General features: G+C 40.3%; 1 long non-coding RNA gene across 1 annotated transcript; it reads left to right on the plus strand.

Moving 5' to 3' along the window:
* Positions 1-1,692: 1,692 nt before the first annotated feature.
* Positions 1,693-16,388, plus strand: LOC143662693 (uncharacterized). Its single transcript, XR_013165545.1, has 3 exons — positions 1,693-1,835; positions 14,332-14,472; positions 16,258-16,388. It is a non-coding gene; the product is annotated as an uncharacterized LOC143662693 (long non-coding RNA).
* Positions 16,389-19,925: the final 3,537 nt, after the last annotated feature.

Raw genomic sequence — 19,925 nt, forward strand, 5'->3', positions numbered from 1 at the left:
GTCAGAAGCAAATGTCTTCAAGGACATCTGGAGGGGAGATGCCTGAGGCCTGGAAGCATACGACTGCAATGATGCGAGGCCAGACACAAATGCCAGTGGACATTTAACCGTGCCAGTATTTTATTTAGGATTACGGCTTTGTTATTCTATGATACAAAGTTCCATAGCTTTTGTTTGTTTGTTTTTGTATGCTGTATAGTGGGGGTCACATTTCATTCTTTTTCCATGTGAGTATCTGGTTATTGCAGCAGCATTTGTTGAATTTTTTTTTTTTTTTGCTTGTTTTTGTTGGTTTCTTTGTTTATTTGGGAAGTGCATGGGCCAGGAATCCAACCAGGTCTTCCACATGGCACGGAAGAATTCTACCACGGAACTACTCTCGCTCCCTGTCCATAGGATTTTGAATGGTCTACTCTAACCTTATCTGTCTTGTAAATTCTACAGATTTTGGCACACGATTTTGTAGAACATAAAGTTTTTCAGAAGTAAAAATGATTGCATTAGAACAGAAATGCCTATGTAAAGAAATCCTTATCAAACCTAGAGAAACTGACCAAAGCAGTAGAAGATGGAGAAGAACTGAAGTCATGGGTGGATGTGATGACACAGAGGTTGTGTGGGCCCAGTGAACAGTTTGCAAAGCTGCTGTGAATATCCTCCCTGGATGTGTCAAAATATCATCTTTAGCAGCTGGGTCAGGAGTGACTCTGTCCTGTAGTTCTTGGAATTAAAAACTCTTATGTGGGGCCAAATACCTTCAGATATTTTGCCAATAAAACAAAGCCCTCCAGCTCTCCTTTAGTTAAACAAGCCCAATTTCCCTGACCACATTCTGAGCATGGGTCATTTTACCAAATGCTTCTTGTCTTGTACTTCTATTTTAATTCTGGTACTGCCAAGCAGCCCAGGACATCTATTCATCCTCCAGGAAAACAAATCAATTGGTCACACTCCTGGGAGGCTACAATGAGGGAGGATAGGAAACCAGCACTGGTGGAAACTGAGATAGTTCCTTTCTAGAGAAGATACCTGAAATGCCAGGGGTCTGATGTCTTGTCCCCCCCCGCCCCCAGCCCTGTTCAAAGCATGCATCTCTCTTCCTCCCATCAGGCAGACCCAGTGATAGGAAGTCAGGCACTAGGGAGTCTATAGCACTTTAGTAGTTTTCATTGTCGCCTGAATGTAGCTAGAGAGTCTACCCTTGGACAGGATGTGAGTGATTCCCTGCTAATAAACTATCCATGTGACCGAGTGGGTAGACTGAATTATATACCTCAGTTTAAACATGTTCTTGGACTTGATCTGCATTCCTGTCACCGTGACCCCAGTGCATCTAGGGCTTCTTGAAGATGGTATTTTACTTAAGGTTTATGGCCCAACTGAATGAAGTTGGTCCTTAATCTGGGTTATTGGAGTCCTTTATTAGCAGAAGAAATTTGGATAGAGAGATAAAAACACAGGGTAGAGCCAGAACCCAGAGGTCAACAGAACTAAGAGAAAGGAGAGGATAATGCCCTGTGATGGGGAAGCCAAGGAACTCAGGGATGGCTGGCCAGTCATCATACTACTGACCCCAGGAGGAAGCAAGCTTTCCAGCCTCCAACACATCAGCCAATAAGTTCTTGTTGTTTAAGCCAACCCATTGTGTGGTATTTGTCATAGCAACCTGGCAAACAAAGGCACCAAGTTCAAGCCTCCTGGTTTCAATGGGGTTGCATCTGGTGGCTTACAAATGCATGTTTGGATTCTTGTGTGAAATTACTGGTAAACAGAATTCTGTTAAAACACTGCTGGCTGGTAATACTTTGTCTGTTCTTCCTGAAACTTACCTGCCAGTAAGTATTTTCCACCTAAAAGCTTTAAGAGAAAAGAAACCTAAGTTGTTGTCGTCAATCAATTATTTCAGAACCAACAAATGTTCAACTTCAGAATTAATATCCATTGGGAATGAGTTCTGATTGTCCAGTTAGACCCAAAACTCCTGGCCATGCTTTACCATGCACTCTTTCCAGATCCTCAAATACCTACGTAGTTTGTCCATGACCTTTTTATCTGATTTAGCCTGAGTTGATTGAGTAGACTCTTTGGCCTAAATGTTTTAAAGTGTTGGGAATGCTCATTGATTACTTCTTTTGGATTATGCCATGTATGTTAAAAGCCACTAAGCATTAAGTTCTGAAAAATCTCACTTGCCAGAGGAAGGAAGGCAGCAATATTTTGATCTTGTGTTTCAGGCAAGAAACGGAAAAGCAGTGCAATTGGGTAGAATCTAGAAACCACTGTTTACTGTGTTGTTAGATCAATCAACTAATATTCTCTCTGATCTTTCACGCTTCTAAAATGGGACTCCTGCTCATCATAGCACAGTAGTGGGAGGGGAGGTCAGTGCCTGGAATAAGATATTTGAGGTCCTTGAATGTTGTTTTCTTTTTCAGAAACTGTTAAGCATTGATTCATGATGCAAGAACATAAAAACAGAATAATTTTGAGGTCATTCTTGGTCTCCTTTGATGCACACCATTTAACATTACTTGTCATTAACATAGCTCTCTACTGCATCGTCTACCGTTGCCTATACTGGTAATCTGTATAGCCAATGAATGGCTTACCTGGGGAATACAGATATAGGTTTCCATTTGTGGAGGCTTCTTGGCATCCTTCTAGAAAACCAGACTGGAGTATCATTTTATCTTTTTTTCTTATTTTCAGCTGATCATGGACAAAGTAGAGAATTTATGACCGGTTTCCCTTTGTAAATAATATAACAGAAATACGTGAAAGCAAGGATCTGTGCCAACCTTCCCCCTTTCCATTTCTTCTTAGTGCATCATTCTTTGTAACAGATAAGCACTTATTTAGGTTTAAAATCTGCTACAAAACAAAATCTTTGATCAAAGAGAAAAAAAATCATTAAGTTGCAGATAAGGAAAACATTTTTTCTATAGTTTTGACTACACTTCCAAACCCTACATACAGTTTCTCTCTGACTTCTGCAAAATTATTTCATCTCAGTTTTTGAAAGGATACTCCAAATATTATATAATGTGCTATACCCTATAAGAGATGATATGAGCAAAATAAAACAAACTGGTACATATTTATGAGATCTATCAAATCACAAGCCAAACACACTTTCCCCTTACATTATCTTTCTACTAAAATAGGAGAAGAAACCTTAAAGCTAATATAAAAATATAGATTTTTCAATAAAGTAAAACCATTTATCTCTCAATTTTAAATAACATGCATTTTGTGTGATGGTGATTGCTTATAACAATATTACAATGAAATTCTTTGTCACCCAAAGGTCTCCATATATTTTACAATATTAATGATTCCTTTCAGCATTAAAAAAAGTTGATTCCTGAGTGCTGTGATAACACTGCATAATTAGTCTTTTAACTGTCATATAATTCAGAAGGAAAGAAATAATACCAACTTGCATTTAAACAGTATTTTGCAGTATTTTTCAAACAGCTTTATTGAATTATAACTTATATACCATGCAATTCACCAATGGCAAGTATGCAATTTAACGGGTTTTAGTGTATTCACAATCTGTGAAACCATTACCACAGTCAACTTTCGAGCATTTTCATCACCTCTGAAAGAAACCCTGTACCTTTTAGCTATTATTCCCCTCTTGCCACCCACTTCCAGCCCTCAGCAATCACTAATCTATCTTCTGTCTCATTAGAATTCCTTATTCTGAAGTTTCATGTCGATGGAATCATAAAATGTGGTCTTTTCTAGCTGGCTTCTTTCACTCAGCATAATGTTTTCAAGGTTAAACCGTGTTGTGGCATGTATCAGTATTTCGTTCCTTTTTTATGGCCAAATAATATTCCATTGTATGGATATAACACTTTTGGTTATACATTTGTCAGTTGATGGGCATTTGGACTGTTTCCAGATTTTGACTATTAAGAATAATGCTGCTATAATAATTAATGTACAAGTTTTTGTGTGGACCTAAATTTTCATTTCAACTGGGAAGAGAGTTAGTTGTGAAATTGTTGGGTCACTTGGTAGTTAGCTCTTTAACTTTTTGAGAAACTGCCAAATTGCTTTCCACAGTGACTGTACCACTCTACTTTCCCACCAGTAATATATGATGGTTCTAATTTCTCCACCTCCTAGCCAACACTTGGTCTATACTTTTTTTTTTTTAAATAACCATCCTAGCAATTGTGAAACAGTATCTCATTGTGATTTTGATTTCTATTTCCCTAATGGCTAATAATGATGTGCATCTTTTTGTGTGCTTATTGGTCATTTGTATATCTTTCTTGAAAAAAATGTCTATTCAGAAATTTTGCTTATATTTAATTGGGTTACATATTGTAGGTCCAAGTTCCTTATCAGATATATGATTAAAAATATTTTCTCCTTCCCTGAAAATATTTCACTTTCTTGATGGTGTCCTATGAAGCACTATTTTATTGTTTCTTTTCCTCTTTTGTTGCTCACGTTTTTGGCATCATACCCACAAATTCCTTGCCAAATCCAAGGTCATAAAGAATGACCCCTACTTTTTTTTTTTTTTACAACTTTTATAGTGTTAGCTCTTATATGTAGGTCTCTGGTTCATTTTAGGCTAATTTTTATATATGGTGTGAGGTTAGGGTTCAACTTTTCTTTTGCATGTGGCTATCCAAGTGTCCCAGTACCATCTATTGAAAAGACTATTCTTTTCCAACTGCATGGTCTTGGCACACTGGAAAAAGGTTTTTGACCACAAATGCACTTTTTTCCTGGACTCTCAGTTTTGTCCCATTGATTTATACAGGCATACCTTGTTTTTATTGCACTTTACTGTACTCCAAAGATATTGTATTTTTTACAAATTGAAGATTTGTGGCAGCCCTATATCGAGGACATCTAACAGCACTGCTTTTTCAAAGCAGGTACTCACTTCATGTCTCTCTGTCTCATTTTGGTAATTCTTACAATATTTCAAACTTTTAAATTATTATCATATCTGCTATGGTGATCTGTGATGAGTCTGTGTTGAGTCATTTTTGATGTTACTATTGTAATTGTTTTTGGGTGCCATGAACTATGCCCACATAAGGCAGCGACCTTAATTGATAAATACTGTGTGTGTCCAAATGTTCCATTGACTGGCTGTTCACCTGTCTCTCTCCCTTTTCTTGGGCCTCTGTATTCCCTGAGAGACAATACTGAAATTAGACCAATTAATGACACTACAGTGTAACTTAGCAAAACCTAGAGTGGACGATGTTGGTGGTTAATTGCACAAATATAAGAAAGTTCTTACATGAACTAGGACAAATGTGTGTCACTATTACAAGATGTCAATAATGGGATGGTATATGGGAAAAATACAATTAATGCAAACTAAGGTCTATGCTTTACAGTAGCATTAAAATATTCTTTCATTAATTGTAAAAAAGGCATGATGCCAAAGCTGAATACCAATAATAGGGGGATATAAGGTAGGGGCGTGGGATTTTTTTTCTTTTTGGAAGAAATGGAAATGTTTTCAAATAGTTTGTGGTGGTGAATGCATAACTATGTGATTATACCAGAAGCCACTGATTGTACACTTAGGACGGACTGTATGATGGTGAATAAAGAGTTTAAAAAAAAATAACCCTACAATGGCCTCTTAGTGTTCAAATGAAAGGAGTCACATATTTCTCATTTTTCAAAAGATAGAAATGATTAAGCTTATTGAGGAAAGCATTTTGTAAGCTGAGACAGGCTGAAAGCTAGGCCTCTTGCATCAAACACTTGGCCAAGTTGTGAATGCAAAGGAAAAGGTTGTGAAGGAAATTAAAAGTGCTGCTCCAGTGGACAAAAATGAAAAAAAAAGCAAAATAGCCTTATTGCTAATATGGAGAAAGTTTTGTAGTCTGGACAGATGATCAAACCAGCCACGAGAGCCCCTTAAGCCAAAGTCTAATCCAGAGAGAGGACCCAACTTTCTTCCATTCTATGAAGGCTGAGAGACTTGAGGAAGCTGCAGAAGAAAGGTTTGAAGCTAGCAGAGTTGGGTCATGAAGTTTAAGGAAGGAAGCCATTGCTATAACATCAAAGCATAAGGTGAAAGAGCAGGTGCTAATGTAAAAGTTGCAGCAAGTTACCCAGAAGATATATCTAAGATAATTGATGAAGGTGGCTACACTAAATAATAGATTTTCAATGTAGACAAGACAGTGTTCTATGAGAAGGTACATTTCATAGCTAGAGAGAAAGAAGTCAATGTCTGGCTTCAAAACTTCAAAGGATAGGCCGACTCTCTTGTTAGGGGGCTAATGCAGCTGGTCACTAGAAGTTGAAGCCAATGCTTGCTTACCATCCCCCAAATCCCAGGACCCTTAAGAATTAAGCTACGTTTACTCTGCCTGTGTCTATAATTAGAACAACAAAGCCTGGACTGCTTTGTTCACAACACAGTTTACTGAATATTTTAAGCCCACTGTTGAGAACTTCTGCTCAGAAAAAGACTCCTTTCAGAATATGAATTCTTTGTGACAATACCTGGTCACCCAAAAGCTCTGATGGAGATGGACAGCAACAGAAATGCTTGTTTTTCATGCCTTTGAACATAGCATCTGTTCTTCAGCCCACAGATCAAGGAGTCATTTCCAGTTTTAAGTCTTACTACTTAAGAAATACATAGGTAAAGCTATGACTGCCATAGATAGTGATTCCTCTGATGGGTCTGGGCAAAGTCAACTGAAAACCTTCTGGAAACGATTCACCACTCTAGATGTCATGGAGAATATTCGTTGTTAAAGGCTGGTCCCAGCAACAACTGTCTCACCTGGGGATTTGTTAGAAATGCATATGATCAGGCTCATCCGAGGCCTTTTGAGTCAGAATCCCTGATGAATGGAATCTGATGGTGGGGCTCAGCAATCTGTGTTTTCACCAGCTCTCCAGGTCATTCTAATTCATGCTCAAGTTTGAGAAACACCAGCCTAAGTGAGAAGAGCTGAATCTCTGAGCTGAGGTAGTGGCATTAGGGATAGAGAAAAGGGGAATTGATTCAAGAGATATTTAAGATAAAGAACCTGTAGGATTTAGTGACCAATTGCAAGTGGGCCAGGGGACAAAGTTTACTTTGACTCACAAGTTTGGCACTTAAACACAGCACGGATGCTTGTATCATTCACCAGGCAGGGAATATAAGAGACTGAACAGGACCGGAGACTGAAGAGTGCTGTGCTTGGGATGCAGGTATAAATATCAGAAAATCGGTCATAAGACACAGAATTCAAAAGAGCTTGTAGATTCAGATATTTAAATTGTAATTCATCAGAGGAAGATGCCGGAACTGAATTTATATAACATTTTCATATTAAAATTAAATGCAAGAATAAATGAGAAAGCACCATGTAGCTATAAAGTCTGATAAAATATAACAGTGTAATAATATTTCAATGAGAGCCTGTGGAGGGAATAAACTCTGAAACTACTCTCCTTCTTTGAGAGGCAAATGTATTCAAATTCTAGATGTTCAAGCAAAATAAGTAAAATGATTCCTACCTCAGACCACCTCCTAAAACATCTGTCCCATCCTTTAGCTCTGATTGGCTGCCACACTAAGGAAATCAGAAGATTCAAATCTTCACTTCTGTGAGTTCTGGTCCCACCGGGACCATTTGTAAATCTTTGTGCTTGATAAGATTGTGATGGAACTACAGTTTAGTTCCATCATATTTTCCAAGCAAAGCATCAGAACCAAACATCAGAATGTATAGTCTGATGGAGTTTTGGTTGTCATTCTGATCTGAATATTTATTTAAAAGAAAAGACTATTATGAAAGGTTAAGGGACTGCTTTTTAATGAAAAGCAAAATGTTCCATGAAATAGAGTTTATTGTTTCTGAAACTGTTATCTTCAGAGTTTTTGCTTCAGAACCCACTAGGATGCTTGCTAAAATGCAGATTCTAAGGTTCGACTGAGTTAGGATAAGCTATACTACCCAGGAACCTGCATTTTAACAACAGTTCAAGCAATCCTTTTTGTATATGAAAGTTTGAGAAGCAATGACCTAGGATAGTTTATTTTAGACTCATCATTATTTATAATTGATGCACTATTTTAAGCTCTCTATTTGTTCCCATTTAACAGGGAGACGCTAACTCTCCCTAAGGGACTTTGAGTATCTGAGGAGGGGTGGTTTTAAAATTACTCAATCTATACATTATAAGACCAAAATTGTAAAAATAACCATGTCCTTCTTACACTGTTCTGCTTTACGCTTTTATTGAGGAGGTGTCTTTTTTTTTAATGTAAGTGCTTGGCATATTTTCTATCTCAGATTTCAACCTTAATTTCTAAAAGTAATGTTGGATTTGGCACTTCTTTGGAGGGTAAGGTTGTAGGTGCAAAATCTAATCTAATGGACAGGCACATTAAATCTCAACAGATCCAGTTCAATATTCTCCAAAAAGAACTGGCATGAAGCCTAACAGAAAATGCTTAGCAATCTTCAAAAGGAAGAAAGTCTGTACTGGAAATGTTGTAATGTTCTATGATTATTCCAGGATGTCTTATTTATTACTCCTCACTCATCTGCCATTGCTGTTGTAACATTTTAAACAGATTTCACATTTTAGGTAATGGAGGAGGAGATAGATGTGGGGGGACTTAAATTTAATTTTCATGATTGAATAGAGAAGTCAGTGGCTTAACCCTATGCCCTTACTAAAGTCGAACGGCACCAGGCTATTCAAATTTATGGAAAGGGCTTCTTGACATGGCAAGAACACTGAGTTAGACCCGAAGGAGGAAAGGAAGACTTGAGTTCTAAGAGAAGTTGATTGAGAACTGTTGGTTAGAATTTGCTAAGGAGGATATGTACACAGAACCAAGGTGGAAGGGCTGAGAGTCTGTGAAGCAGAAAGGATGTGAATAGTATATTGATGGTGAAACATTTTTTTTTCTCTTCTCCAATTTTATCCCAAGGGTCAGTGTTCCAATCTCCTTGAGAAAAAGACATAAATATTCAATATTAGCGTAGAAAGGGCCTAAAAGATCATCTAATTTGATATCTGTGAACATAGAGGGGAAGACTGAAGCCTCCAAAGGTAAAGCAAGGCAGAGTCAAACAGTAGAGTAGCAAATCCAAAACCCGACTCCAAGTCTTCTTATTTCCTAGACTCTGTCCTCTGCATCTAGCATACTAGGAACTGGGATTCTGTGAGCAGGTTGACCCTTCAAGCCAGACATTGGCTATCCTTCTCTGGGTATTAAATGGAAAGACCACCCCTTTCTGGAAGTGAAATTGGGCACCAAAGTCCTCATAGCTATTCTCAGGTTGCCCTTTTTCCAATATTTGTTAAGGGCTGCTCTGCCCAGGAGACTCTCCAAGAGCACAGAACTGAAGCACCATGTATTATCACGCATGGCACCCTCTGCTTGGTACACTGCTCACTTTTGCCTCTCCATCTTTCACTTCACTAGTTCTTTGTCCTGTTGTCTCAGAGACCAGCTCTAGGTTTTCCATGATGTTGGACAAAAATGTGTCAAACTAATCTATTTGTTTCTGACCAGGAGATGGGTCAGATTTTAATAGTAATGAGCCCTCTCCCTTTCTAGAAACCTTTGTGTCTTTCTGAGCTCCTATCTCTAGCAGATAAAATAAGACCTATCACTGTAGTGGTTCATTTTGGCCATGTTGAAGGGCTCATAGCCATTAAATAGGAACAGGTGGTCCTTAATGGCATTCCTTAAATTGCACAGAGCTGGCCACCATCATTTTTTGTTGTTCCTAAAATGTTGCTATCTTGAGTGGTATATGGAGAATTTAACACGAGAAGCAAAGAGCATTGATTGCAGGCGACATGCTATGGGCTTCAGAACCTGTTTGGATAAACTACAGTATGTCTGATCACATTAGTTTTTATCCCCCCAAATTTCACCTTTTTCAGCCTATTCAAAGATGAGCTTGAAATAATGCTTTCATGCAGATTCTACTTTACTCCCTCTGTGCATAGGATTTAAAAAAGCTAAATATTGATCAGGAAACCATTCTGAATTTCTCAGAAAATAGTCCATTCCCCAGAGCAATCCATTACTTTCAGTTGTTTTTTTTTTTTTTTTTGAAGATGTATCAGTTTCACTGTATCAAATTTATAATTGGAAAGTGGTATGAGATTAACTATGGAAATGCTTTTCAATTTTAATAGTCAATTAACAGGCAACTGTATGAAAACCTCAATAATTACATTGTTCTGCAAGCACTGCACTACAAGTCTTATTTTAGTATATTTAGGCTTTTAAAAGAGAATCTGATTAGCATCATTTTAAAAATGAATTTGACAGTCAAGGGATACATGAATTTACTTTGGATGTGGGATTAAAAATAAATGCTTATCAAATTAGCACTGATTTTCTTTATCATCCACGACCATCATCACAGGAATATTTCTTTGCACAAATTCCTGCCACAGTTGTCATTAGGTTCAGGGTAAGAGGTCAGAAGGAACACAAATTCCCACAGACCCTAGGATTAAAAATTCTGATCCCTATGATAGCTGGGTGCAGTCTTGAAGATCTATTATATTCCCTTAATTGAGGAAATTATTTTTCTTTGCTCTGAACAAAGTAAGGTATAGCACAGACTCCTGATATTTATCTTAGAAGCGGTCAAATTAAGTAAAGCCTATTGCTTATTTTCATAGTTTGATTACATGTAAATGGACGTCATCCATTATCCAATGTATGCAACGGACAGGTCTAAAGTGTACAGTTAGATGAGTTTTGACAAATGTATAGCCAACACTCAAATCAAGCTATAGAACATGCCTATTCCCCTAGAGACATTTGAAAATAGTACCTTGGCAAGAAGTCTCTCTCTACGCAGGCCTTCTGTAGTCCAACTGTCTAGGGGTTTGCAATTACCTTCACATTGCATCTTCTGCTTTGGTGTTCAGAGAAAGGGAAAGGCAGTGGCTGTTATTGATTTATTTACTTGTGGGTAGTCCTCTAGCCCCTACAAGTGGAGTACAGGCTTTGGAGTCTTGAGACACTAGGACTTAACTCTTGGCTTTGCCCCTAATTAACTCATTATCGTAATATAAAATATCTGAGCCTTAGTTCCCTTATCTGTAAACTAGGCGAGTTAAAAACCTACCTCATCATAGTCATTTCAAAGACTTGCAGCTTTCCTTCCTTTCCTTATCTCAAGGCCTTTGGTCCTGGAAGGCAGGTTCTGGGAGGGGGTGGGGCACACTGGAGAGACTTTCCCAGGTCAGCCTTTCCCAGCAGGAGTGGGGTCAGGACCCCACAAAGGGGGTGCAGAAAGCTCCAAAGTGCCCTGGGGTGGGGGTGGGGGGCAATCCAGAAGGGCTCCTCTAGCTTCTTCCTTGGCTCCCCAAAGCTGAACCTTCTCGGCTGCCCAGCAAGTGCAGCCCTTCAGCTAACTGTCCCCCCAGCCCGGAGAAGTATAACGTCTGTAAATCTTCTCCACGCCATCTTTGTCAGGGGTGAGTTGAAACAATGACCGCCCTCAGAGCTGCCCCACCCCGGTGATCGGAGTTTGCTAATCAAAAGTGATTACAGGGCGGTCAGCTGTGGCTCAGTGGCAGAATCCTTGCCTGCCATGCCGGAGACCTGGGTTCGATGACCCAGTGCTGCCCGTGTTAAAAAGAAAAAAAGTTTTAGGGCAGGCCATGGTGGCTCAGTGGCAGAATTCTCACCTTCCCTGCGGGAGACCTGGGTTCAATTCCTGGAGCCTGCCCAGGCAAAAAGCAAAACAAAACAGTGATTATATAATCAGCGGTTGGCCATGCCCACCCCTGGTCTTGGGGAAGAGGATTTTTGTGCCCCTTTCTGTCACCAGCAGCCCACAGAGGGCTGCTGCAAGAGTAGGGGCTGGGTGCTGGTGACCGCCGCATGCAAAGAGTAATTTACAGTTCTGTACCTCGATTTATCAGCCTCTTTCTCCTGCTGCTCCCTGGATGCCATACAGTGTTCTACTGGCCTCTGGAGTTTCAAAATAGTTGTTTAAGACAGTTCCTGCCTGTTTGATAGCTGCTCTGGTGGCACAGTCCTAGAGTTCCCTACCCCACTCTCTTCCCCCAGTCCTCTCTGGATCACACTGAACCGATGCTCCATGCACTCTCTCTGGTCAAAACCTCGGGAGCGGGGCCTATTGCACAAGCCTTCTCCCCCACTCCAGACAACAGTTAAAAGATCTAGTCCATTAAGACACTGTGTTCAAAAGGAGGTAACTTTCTAATCCTGAAAAAGAATCCTTGCTAATTCATTAGTAAATGCAAATAATTTAGAGCATTTCTTCTCCCAGGTAATACATTTGCATTTTAATTTAAACCTTTAGGAGGCATTGTTATAACTTAAAAATAAAATTTGAAAAGATCCTGAAACTAAAAAAGTCAGGAGATTGGGGAATGGTGCAATATCTGGGGCCAGACAGATCCATTTTTCTCCAAATTGCATACAGCCATCAATCTGCCTGTATGCACAGCTGCCTAGTTTAGGTGATAACTCTCAGGAAAAGATTTATGTGTACAGGCTGAAGGCAAATTTTGGACAAGCTGCCTTAGACAGACCTACGCAGGCATGAAAATCAGAGCCTGAAATTCAGGCGAAATTGCAAGCAATTTGCCTTCACATGGATGCAATTGCGTCACAGGTGAGAAGTAGAGACCTACAGATCAATACTGCGATAGGTTCAGGCAGCCAGCAGTGGTTCCTCCCTTGGGGCTCATTTTCTGACCCCTCTTGGGGGAAACCACTCTGCTGTTTCTGCTGGACTAAGTGTATCGGGGAAAGGAGAGCTGATTTGCTTCCCATTTCATGTGTGTTTAAATTGGGCCCCCCCCACGCCCCCAACTGAGAGTCATGCAGACACCTAAGCTATATGCCGTGGAGGGCTGCCCTTCCAGACTTCCTGCAGTGCCAAGCCCTGAGCTGAGAGAGCACGGTTATATACTTTCGTCCACAGTCTCTTATACAAAGTGGTTGCTAGTGTTTAATCAGGGTTACAGGAAGGGAAGTGGGGAGCAGGGGTTTGAGTGTGAGTGTGAGCATAAGTGTTGCTTTGAGATGATGAAAATAATCTGAAAATTGTGGTGAAAGTTATACCATATTGTCAATGTACTTAATGTCGAGGAATCATCCACTTGAAATGGTTTAAAAGATTTTTTTATGATATGTATATATTAGTACAATTAAAATGAATAAATAAGTTATATATGAAAAACATTGCGAAATAATGTGCATAGCATAAAAAAGCAAGCATTGGTAAGAAGGCTAAGGTATTTTTGTATAAAATGTTCTGACATTGTAATGAGCATTTATTACATCAAAAGTTTTTTTGCATCTTTGGCATTGGTTAACTCACAGAGTTGTGGACTATTTGGTACATGGACGCTTTCTCAAAGGCGTTGATTCCTGCTGAAAACTGTGTTGGCAGGAATGATTTCTGCTCAGAGCCCAGGAGGGCAAACTTGCTCAGCCTGACCTGGTCAGAAAACATCTTCTCTATGTAATTTCTGTCTGGATGATAGGAGAAAAAAATATACATATTTCTTGGGGAAAAAGAAAGGGGTTACTAATTTTAAGAACCTCCCCTTAGATATTGTGCCAGTTTGAAGCTATTATGTATCCCAGAAAAGCCATGTTTTAATCCTGATCCAATCTTGGGGGCAACCGTTTCTTTAATCCTCAGTAAGTATTGCTGGATGGAATCTTTTTTATTGCTTCCACGGAGATGTGGGTGGTAACTTTTGATTAGGTGGTTTCCATGGACATGTGTCTCTGCCCATTCAAGGTGGGGTTACTTACTGGAGCCCTTTAAGAAGGAACCATTTTGGAAAAAGCTTTCGTGCTGACAGAGCCCACACAGTCAGAGAGCTTTGGAGATACGGAAGGAAGGTGACCCCGGGGAAGCCTTATGAAATGAGGAGAGAAAGCTAGTAGATGTCGCCACATGTCTTTCCAGCAGAGGGAGAAATCCTGAATGTCATCGGCCTTCTTGAGCCCAGGTATCTTTCCCTAGATGTCTTAGTTTGGATATTTTCATAGTCTTGCCTTAATTTAGACATTTCATGGCCTTAGAGCTGTAAACTTGTAACTTATCAAATTCTCCTTTATAAAAGCCGTTCCAGTTCTGGTATATTGCACTCCAGCAGCTTACAAACTAAAACAGATACTCTCTGGCTTCTGCCTCCCTGGAATGGATCTTAAAGCCCATTTTTGTGGTTGGCTAGTTCCTGATTTTGTACTGTTTCCTTTCCCCAGGTAAATGGACTCCCATTCCACTTTCCTCTTCTCCAGGAAAGCATAAACTTTGTTTCTTCCTTTTCTCTTCCTTTGTGACTTTTTAGAGTTTTGGATAAAATGGGAGCTCTTCAGGCATTCCAGTGGAGTAAAGACCTAGCTGCTGAAGCACTGTGCCCTGTGCCAATGAAGGACAGACTGCTGCATCACCCTCAACCTTCATCTCAAGATTGATGATGATATCAAAAGTGAGGACTCTCTCAGCTGTACACAAATCTGGCCACAACTGTATTTTCCCAACTTCAATCATTTTCACAAATTGTTTAAGGAAATAAGTCTAGACATAATCTTTTGATACTCCCTCCCCACCCCCACCCCCTTTTCTTGGCATGGTTTCCAGAACACATACTTAGGAAAAACTCTCACCCTCAGAATATGTACTGGACGCTGTGTACATACCATCATGGGCACAAATGAAGTGTTCTTACTTACAGTGTAGGTTATAAAAGGGCAGAAAAGCTAGATACTTAGCACTCTTAAATATTCAGGTTTGAATTGCGTTCTTCCTGCCTGTCTATACAGCAGCCAGTTGTCAGTGGGATACAAGGTGGAACTTTTGGCATGCTGAAAACAGTTCATTTCCCAGACCAGTAAGAATTAGGGGCTGAAGGGATGTGTTCAGCAAAACACTGTGTTCCCTTGGCCTTTGAGCCAGTGGGGATTTCTTTGCATTTTTATTACACTTTTTATTATTTTATTACACCACCAGTCACTTAGCATTGGCCATTAGCCATTACCAGGTAGCAATAGTGGAAGCACCCAAGTTACAGTAAAAAGGAATATGCCAAAGCAGACTTTTCTTTCTTAATATAACTGAAGCCTCTATTTTTGTTAGTGTCAGGGAAGGCAAAGATAGTGGTCAATGAATTTGGTGAATATGTGGGCATTTTTAATGATAAATTTAGTAATCAATTTTGCAATTTTTCTTTGATCATTTTGGAGCTATGATGTGAATACAATCTTAGGTGTGTATGACTAAAATACAAACTTAAGGATGTTAGCAATACGCAACTACATACAGACAAAATGCCAAGAAAAATAGCAGCCAGGAAATTCATGAAGTATTTATTTGAAATGGGTCTTTCACTGTGTCAGTGAGAACTGGTTCTGCAGAGCTCTTCTATTTTCAAGTTCAGTACTCCTGGCTAATTTTATTAAACCACCTTTAGGTCCTTGGATTTTCTAAGTGGGCTGTGGATCATGCTAATTCTTCAAATAGTCCAGCTATGGACTACAGGCACGGAGGCCCCTACTGACTCAGGGCAGTACCCTAAACCTTCCCTTTTGTGGAAGGCGCTTACTGCGTGAGAAGTGTTTCCTACCTCCTTGTCCTCGGTTTCCACAGAATGAACTTTAAATCAAATTCTGAGCTTTATGTCACTTGAAAGAGTAGTAAGAAGGGCTTTCAGGTGTAATGAGAGCTTATGATTAAAGCTTGTGAAGGGTTGAGGACAGAAATGTGGGTTTCTTTTTCAAATGGTGCTGGGGATTTAGAATAGATGGCCTTAGGTGTAAGTGGAAAAAGCAATGTGATACACTTAAAGGAAAGACAGCATATATGTTTGATGAAGAATTGCTTCCCTTCATCCAGAAATGAATTTGGTGGACAAGTCTTTGCTGCTATGCAGCATCAGGGAAGGGGATATAAGTGGAACAATAATGAATCAAATACATTTCTAAAGCGCAAAAGACACTGCGGGAACAAAAGCTAAAGAAAGTCAAGCTTAGTACAGGAAACCTGGTCTCTCTATTGGTATCAAGGCCAGGCTTCCTCTTTGGGAGACCAGCAGGCCTATGGACACTACACGTCGAGGCCTTGAGTCCTTGACCCCAAAGTGTGTGGTTGGGTTCCAAGAGTTTCTCAGAGTGCTCCAGGGTCAACATTTGCAGGGGATGATTGGGTTTCAGGTACTAAACTTTTCCATGCTCACAAGACCCAGAATGGAATGCTTTCTAATCTTTCTCTACTTTAGAAGTAATGAAGTGAAGAATCATGCTCTGGAGTAAAGACTTCCTCATCAACCTCCCGATGTTTTTATAAGAGAGTGATCTTGGCTGTGATTCATTATGCTTACCACCCAAAGTCATTTAATTAAAACCTACACAGAGCAGCAATTGTAGTGATCCAGGCCTTTGGGGTAAGTCTTTACTGAAAGGGCTATCCATGGTGGTCTTTTATACTGATAATTTTTTTCGGCAAACATTCCTATGTAGACAATCTTATGTGAGAATCTTTCAAATACATACTTCACATGACACAGGTGGAACGCTTCAGAGGTTCGTGTTAAATTGAGGTTAGTGGTCTCTTCATGATCCAAAGCAATGGGACCACTGAGCTATGAGCTGCCCCAGGGCACCAATACAGTATTTGCACAAAGGCAGAGTGTGCACTGGCCAAGTGCGGGAGGTGGAAACCCCGCACTCTGGAAAACCCTTGGTCAGCTCTCGACTGACCAAGCCCTGGCATGACCTGGTGGAAAGGGCATCTTTTTGCCCTTTGCCCACCCCTGTGGTACGATCCAGATAACTCTATGGTACTTGCAGGTGGGAGCTTTGCTGAGAAGTCCTGCTGTCAAAGGAAAAGAAGGCCCCCTTGTTCAAGATGAAATAGAAGGAAGATCAGAGTTATCTTGACTCTCTCTGAGCTTACCGAATTACCCGGATAATTCATTCAAAAGACCTTTGAGTGACCCTGTGGGCCAGGCATTGGGTTAGGTGTTTGGGGAGCTCGTGAGTCTTACTACCTTAGGAGCAGAGAGTAGGAAGGGAAACACACAAACTAAAGAACTACTGCCCTATAATTAGTGTTGAAACAAAAATTTCATAAAATGCTAACTAAGCCCAGGAGGGTAAAAGACAGTGTAGTAAGAGGTAGGTGGAGAAAAGTTAAGTCTTCTTCAAAGCCTATTTCTGAGTCTTCAAATCAAGAATTATATTAATGATATGATCAGCCTGCTTTCAGTGATCCTGTGTCCTTTTGTAGCCACTTTTTCTTTCCTCTTTGGATGTTTTCCTCTTGCCCCAGCGACCAATACCTCCAAGAAATGAACCTCTATGATGTAATCGAGTCCTATTAAAAGGTATCTGTTGCAATCCCAATCCTTCAGTGCTACCTTAAAGACAGGTGAGCTAAGTGGACGAATGAAATCTACCTTGATGCATTAAGGGGTATTCTGTTTTAACTATTATGTCTTTGGAGGAACATGTCTTTTAATGAGGACATCAAATCCTTAGCCTATCATGGAGGTGGGCAGCTAGCGTGGAAGGTGCTGAAGAGAAGTTGGTTCTCTTGGATCATCTTAAAGCACAGCACATATTCAGATACTTCCCCCATCAAATGAAGTTGTGAAAAGTTTATCCCAAGCCAGGAAAAAAAAAAGGTTCTAATTTAAAATCTCAGAGCTCATACATTCATTAGCATAGTTTTTTGATTCCTCAAAAGAATTACTGAGAAGGCCTTTGATGTATCAAATATAAAGCCTTTGATGTATCAAATGCTATATGCCTGGAGGGATTAGTTCTGATTAGAAAATTCTAGTCTCTGGTCTATCTTGCGGCCTTTAACAAAGTGTGCCTCCTTTCATTAAAAGGCAAATGGCAGCTGGCATTCTTTTGAGGGGATGCTCATATTCACTGCGGGTCTATCCATGGAAGACCCTTTAGTTCCCATTCTGGTGAGGGGCTTGGAGAAGTGGTGGCGGGCAGGAGATTTGGCCGATCCTGGGGACACGGTTCATGTTCCTATAAGCAGATGTTTCCACGCTTTCCTGAAGAGTGAGCACCCCTTCCTGAGTCCCTGGTATGCTGAGCCATTGTTTCTCTTGACTCCCAAGAAAGGAGGAGATCTGTTGCCATACGGTTCTCTTTTTGTAAGTCTTTCACCAGCGCCATCTTGGCCTGGGAACAGAGCAAAACTAAAGGTGGGCTTTTGCAAGGAGAACTTAATATGACATTCCATGGATGTGGTCACTTTCACAACCAAGCCGTATCCCAGAAGATGTCTGGAGAAGAAGAGTGGACTTTGATCAGGATTGCAGGTTAAGAACCTGACACTGAGTTGTCATTTGTGTAAAATGAATCTGGGTTCATCTATCATCCTAAATAGCTCTGCTTACTATTAATTGGAGGTCATGCCTCTAGGTAATATTTACTCTGAGAGGAAAAGGAAAGGTATCCTGATAGGGAAAAGAAGGAGCATGTAAATTCCTCCCAGCGCTCCGGGAAGCAGTTGTGAGCTGCTGCAGACTGGGCGACCCACCCTTCTCTTCTCGTGGAAACACTCTGGGTCACTGTTATCCTAGGAGCCTCCCATCTGCAGAAGAGGCTAAAGCTGGGGGAATTCCAGCTGCTGGCCACTGCTATGGGGTCTGCTGCCCGCAACCCCCAGAACAGCTTAGCTAAAATAGTAGGTCTTTTGCTAGTTGGCTGCATTGACTCAAATTTTACACTCCCAAGGTCGCCTACTATTGTGAGAGTAAGCAATTAAGCAATTCTTGGGTTTATAGCTCTAGTCGATGAACCTGGGAAGGTTTATTTGTTCTCCCTAAACATCCATTTACCCTACAGAGAGGAAAATAATTTTTTTTTTCCTGTAAGTGCACTTCAGGAAAGGATTGCACAATATGTCCCGGAAAGTTAGCTATGTTGGATTGGATTAAATACTCCTCGAAAGTAAGTTACAGCTCTGCTTGGTGCTTTGGATTCAGCACCAGTTCAGTGGAAGACACAACACAAATCTCGTTTAGAGGGCTCCAGTCAATGGCTACCCGGGGAGCACTTGGCAAGTGTCATGTAATCTCAGCATTGGCTGTCCATCTACCTCTTACATGTCCAGAAGGGCGTTTATTCCAAGACAAACGGTGGCTGCAAAATAAATGAGCAACGAGCACTCGCTTTTGTCAGTTCTCTGCTTACACTGACGAGAACACCTTTCGGACGTGGGCTCTGGGATTTGAGATTGGCACTCACAGGCTTGCAGAGAAAGAGAAGGTGATATGTCACCTTCACAGTATTCGTAGGGTATTTCTTCTTGTCTCTAAAGCATCAAAGATAAGGCTTGACTGTGTTAAGAAGCAGGACTAAGCTGAGTTGGTATAGGAGCAAGAGGAGAGAGAAGATAATTGCTGTAGTTTCTGCCAGCTTCTTCTACTTCTCCTTGAAAGCTGGACTGAGCTCCAGGGTCTAGCCTTGACTTCTGAAGTGCCTGCCCTGCCTTCACCTCTTCAGCCCTGAAGGAGATGCTTGTGAGGGTGAGAGAGCTGCCACGAGGAGGTTTTACTCTCTAGTTTTGTTTTCAAACTAACTGCAAATCATTTCTCTTGGCCCCTCTTCAGTATCTTTCTTCACAAGCCAATCCTCACACTTGCTTCTTTCATTATATGTATATTACAATTTCTTCTTAGAAAAAACTATTTTTTTCTTCAAGTTTTTGGCTTCCCAACTCATGAGATTAAAGCTGCATAGTGGAATTATTTTTTGTTCCAACATAAAAAATATATATATATAATATAACATACACAAAAAAGCAAATAAATTTCCAAGTACATTTTAACAAGTAGGTGTAGAACAGATTTTAAAGTTTGGTATGGGTTACAGTTCTATGATTTTTAATTTTCTCTTCTAGCTGCTACCAGGACACTGG

The sequence above is a fragment of the Tamandua tetradactyla genome, chromosome 18 (assembly GCF_023851605.1).
Source record: "Tamandua tetradactyla isolate mTamTet1 chromosome 18, mTamTet1.pri, whole genome shotgun sequence".
Lineage (NCBI taxonomy): Eukaryota > Metazoa > Chordata > Mammalia > Pilosa > Myrmecophagidae > Tamandua > Tamandua tetradactyla.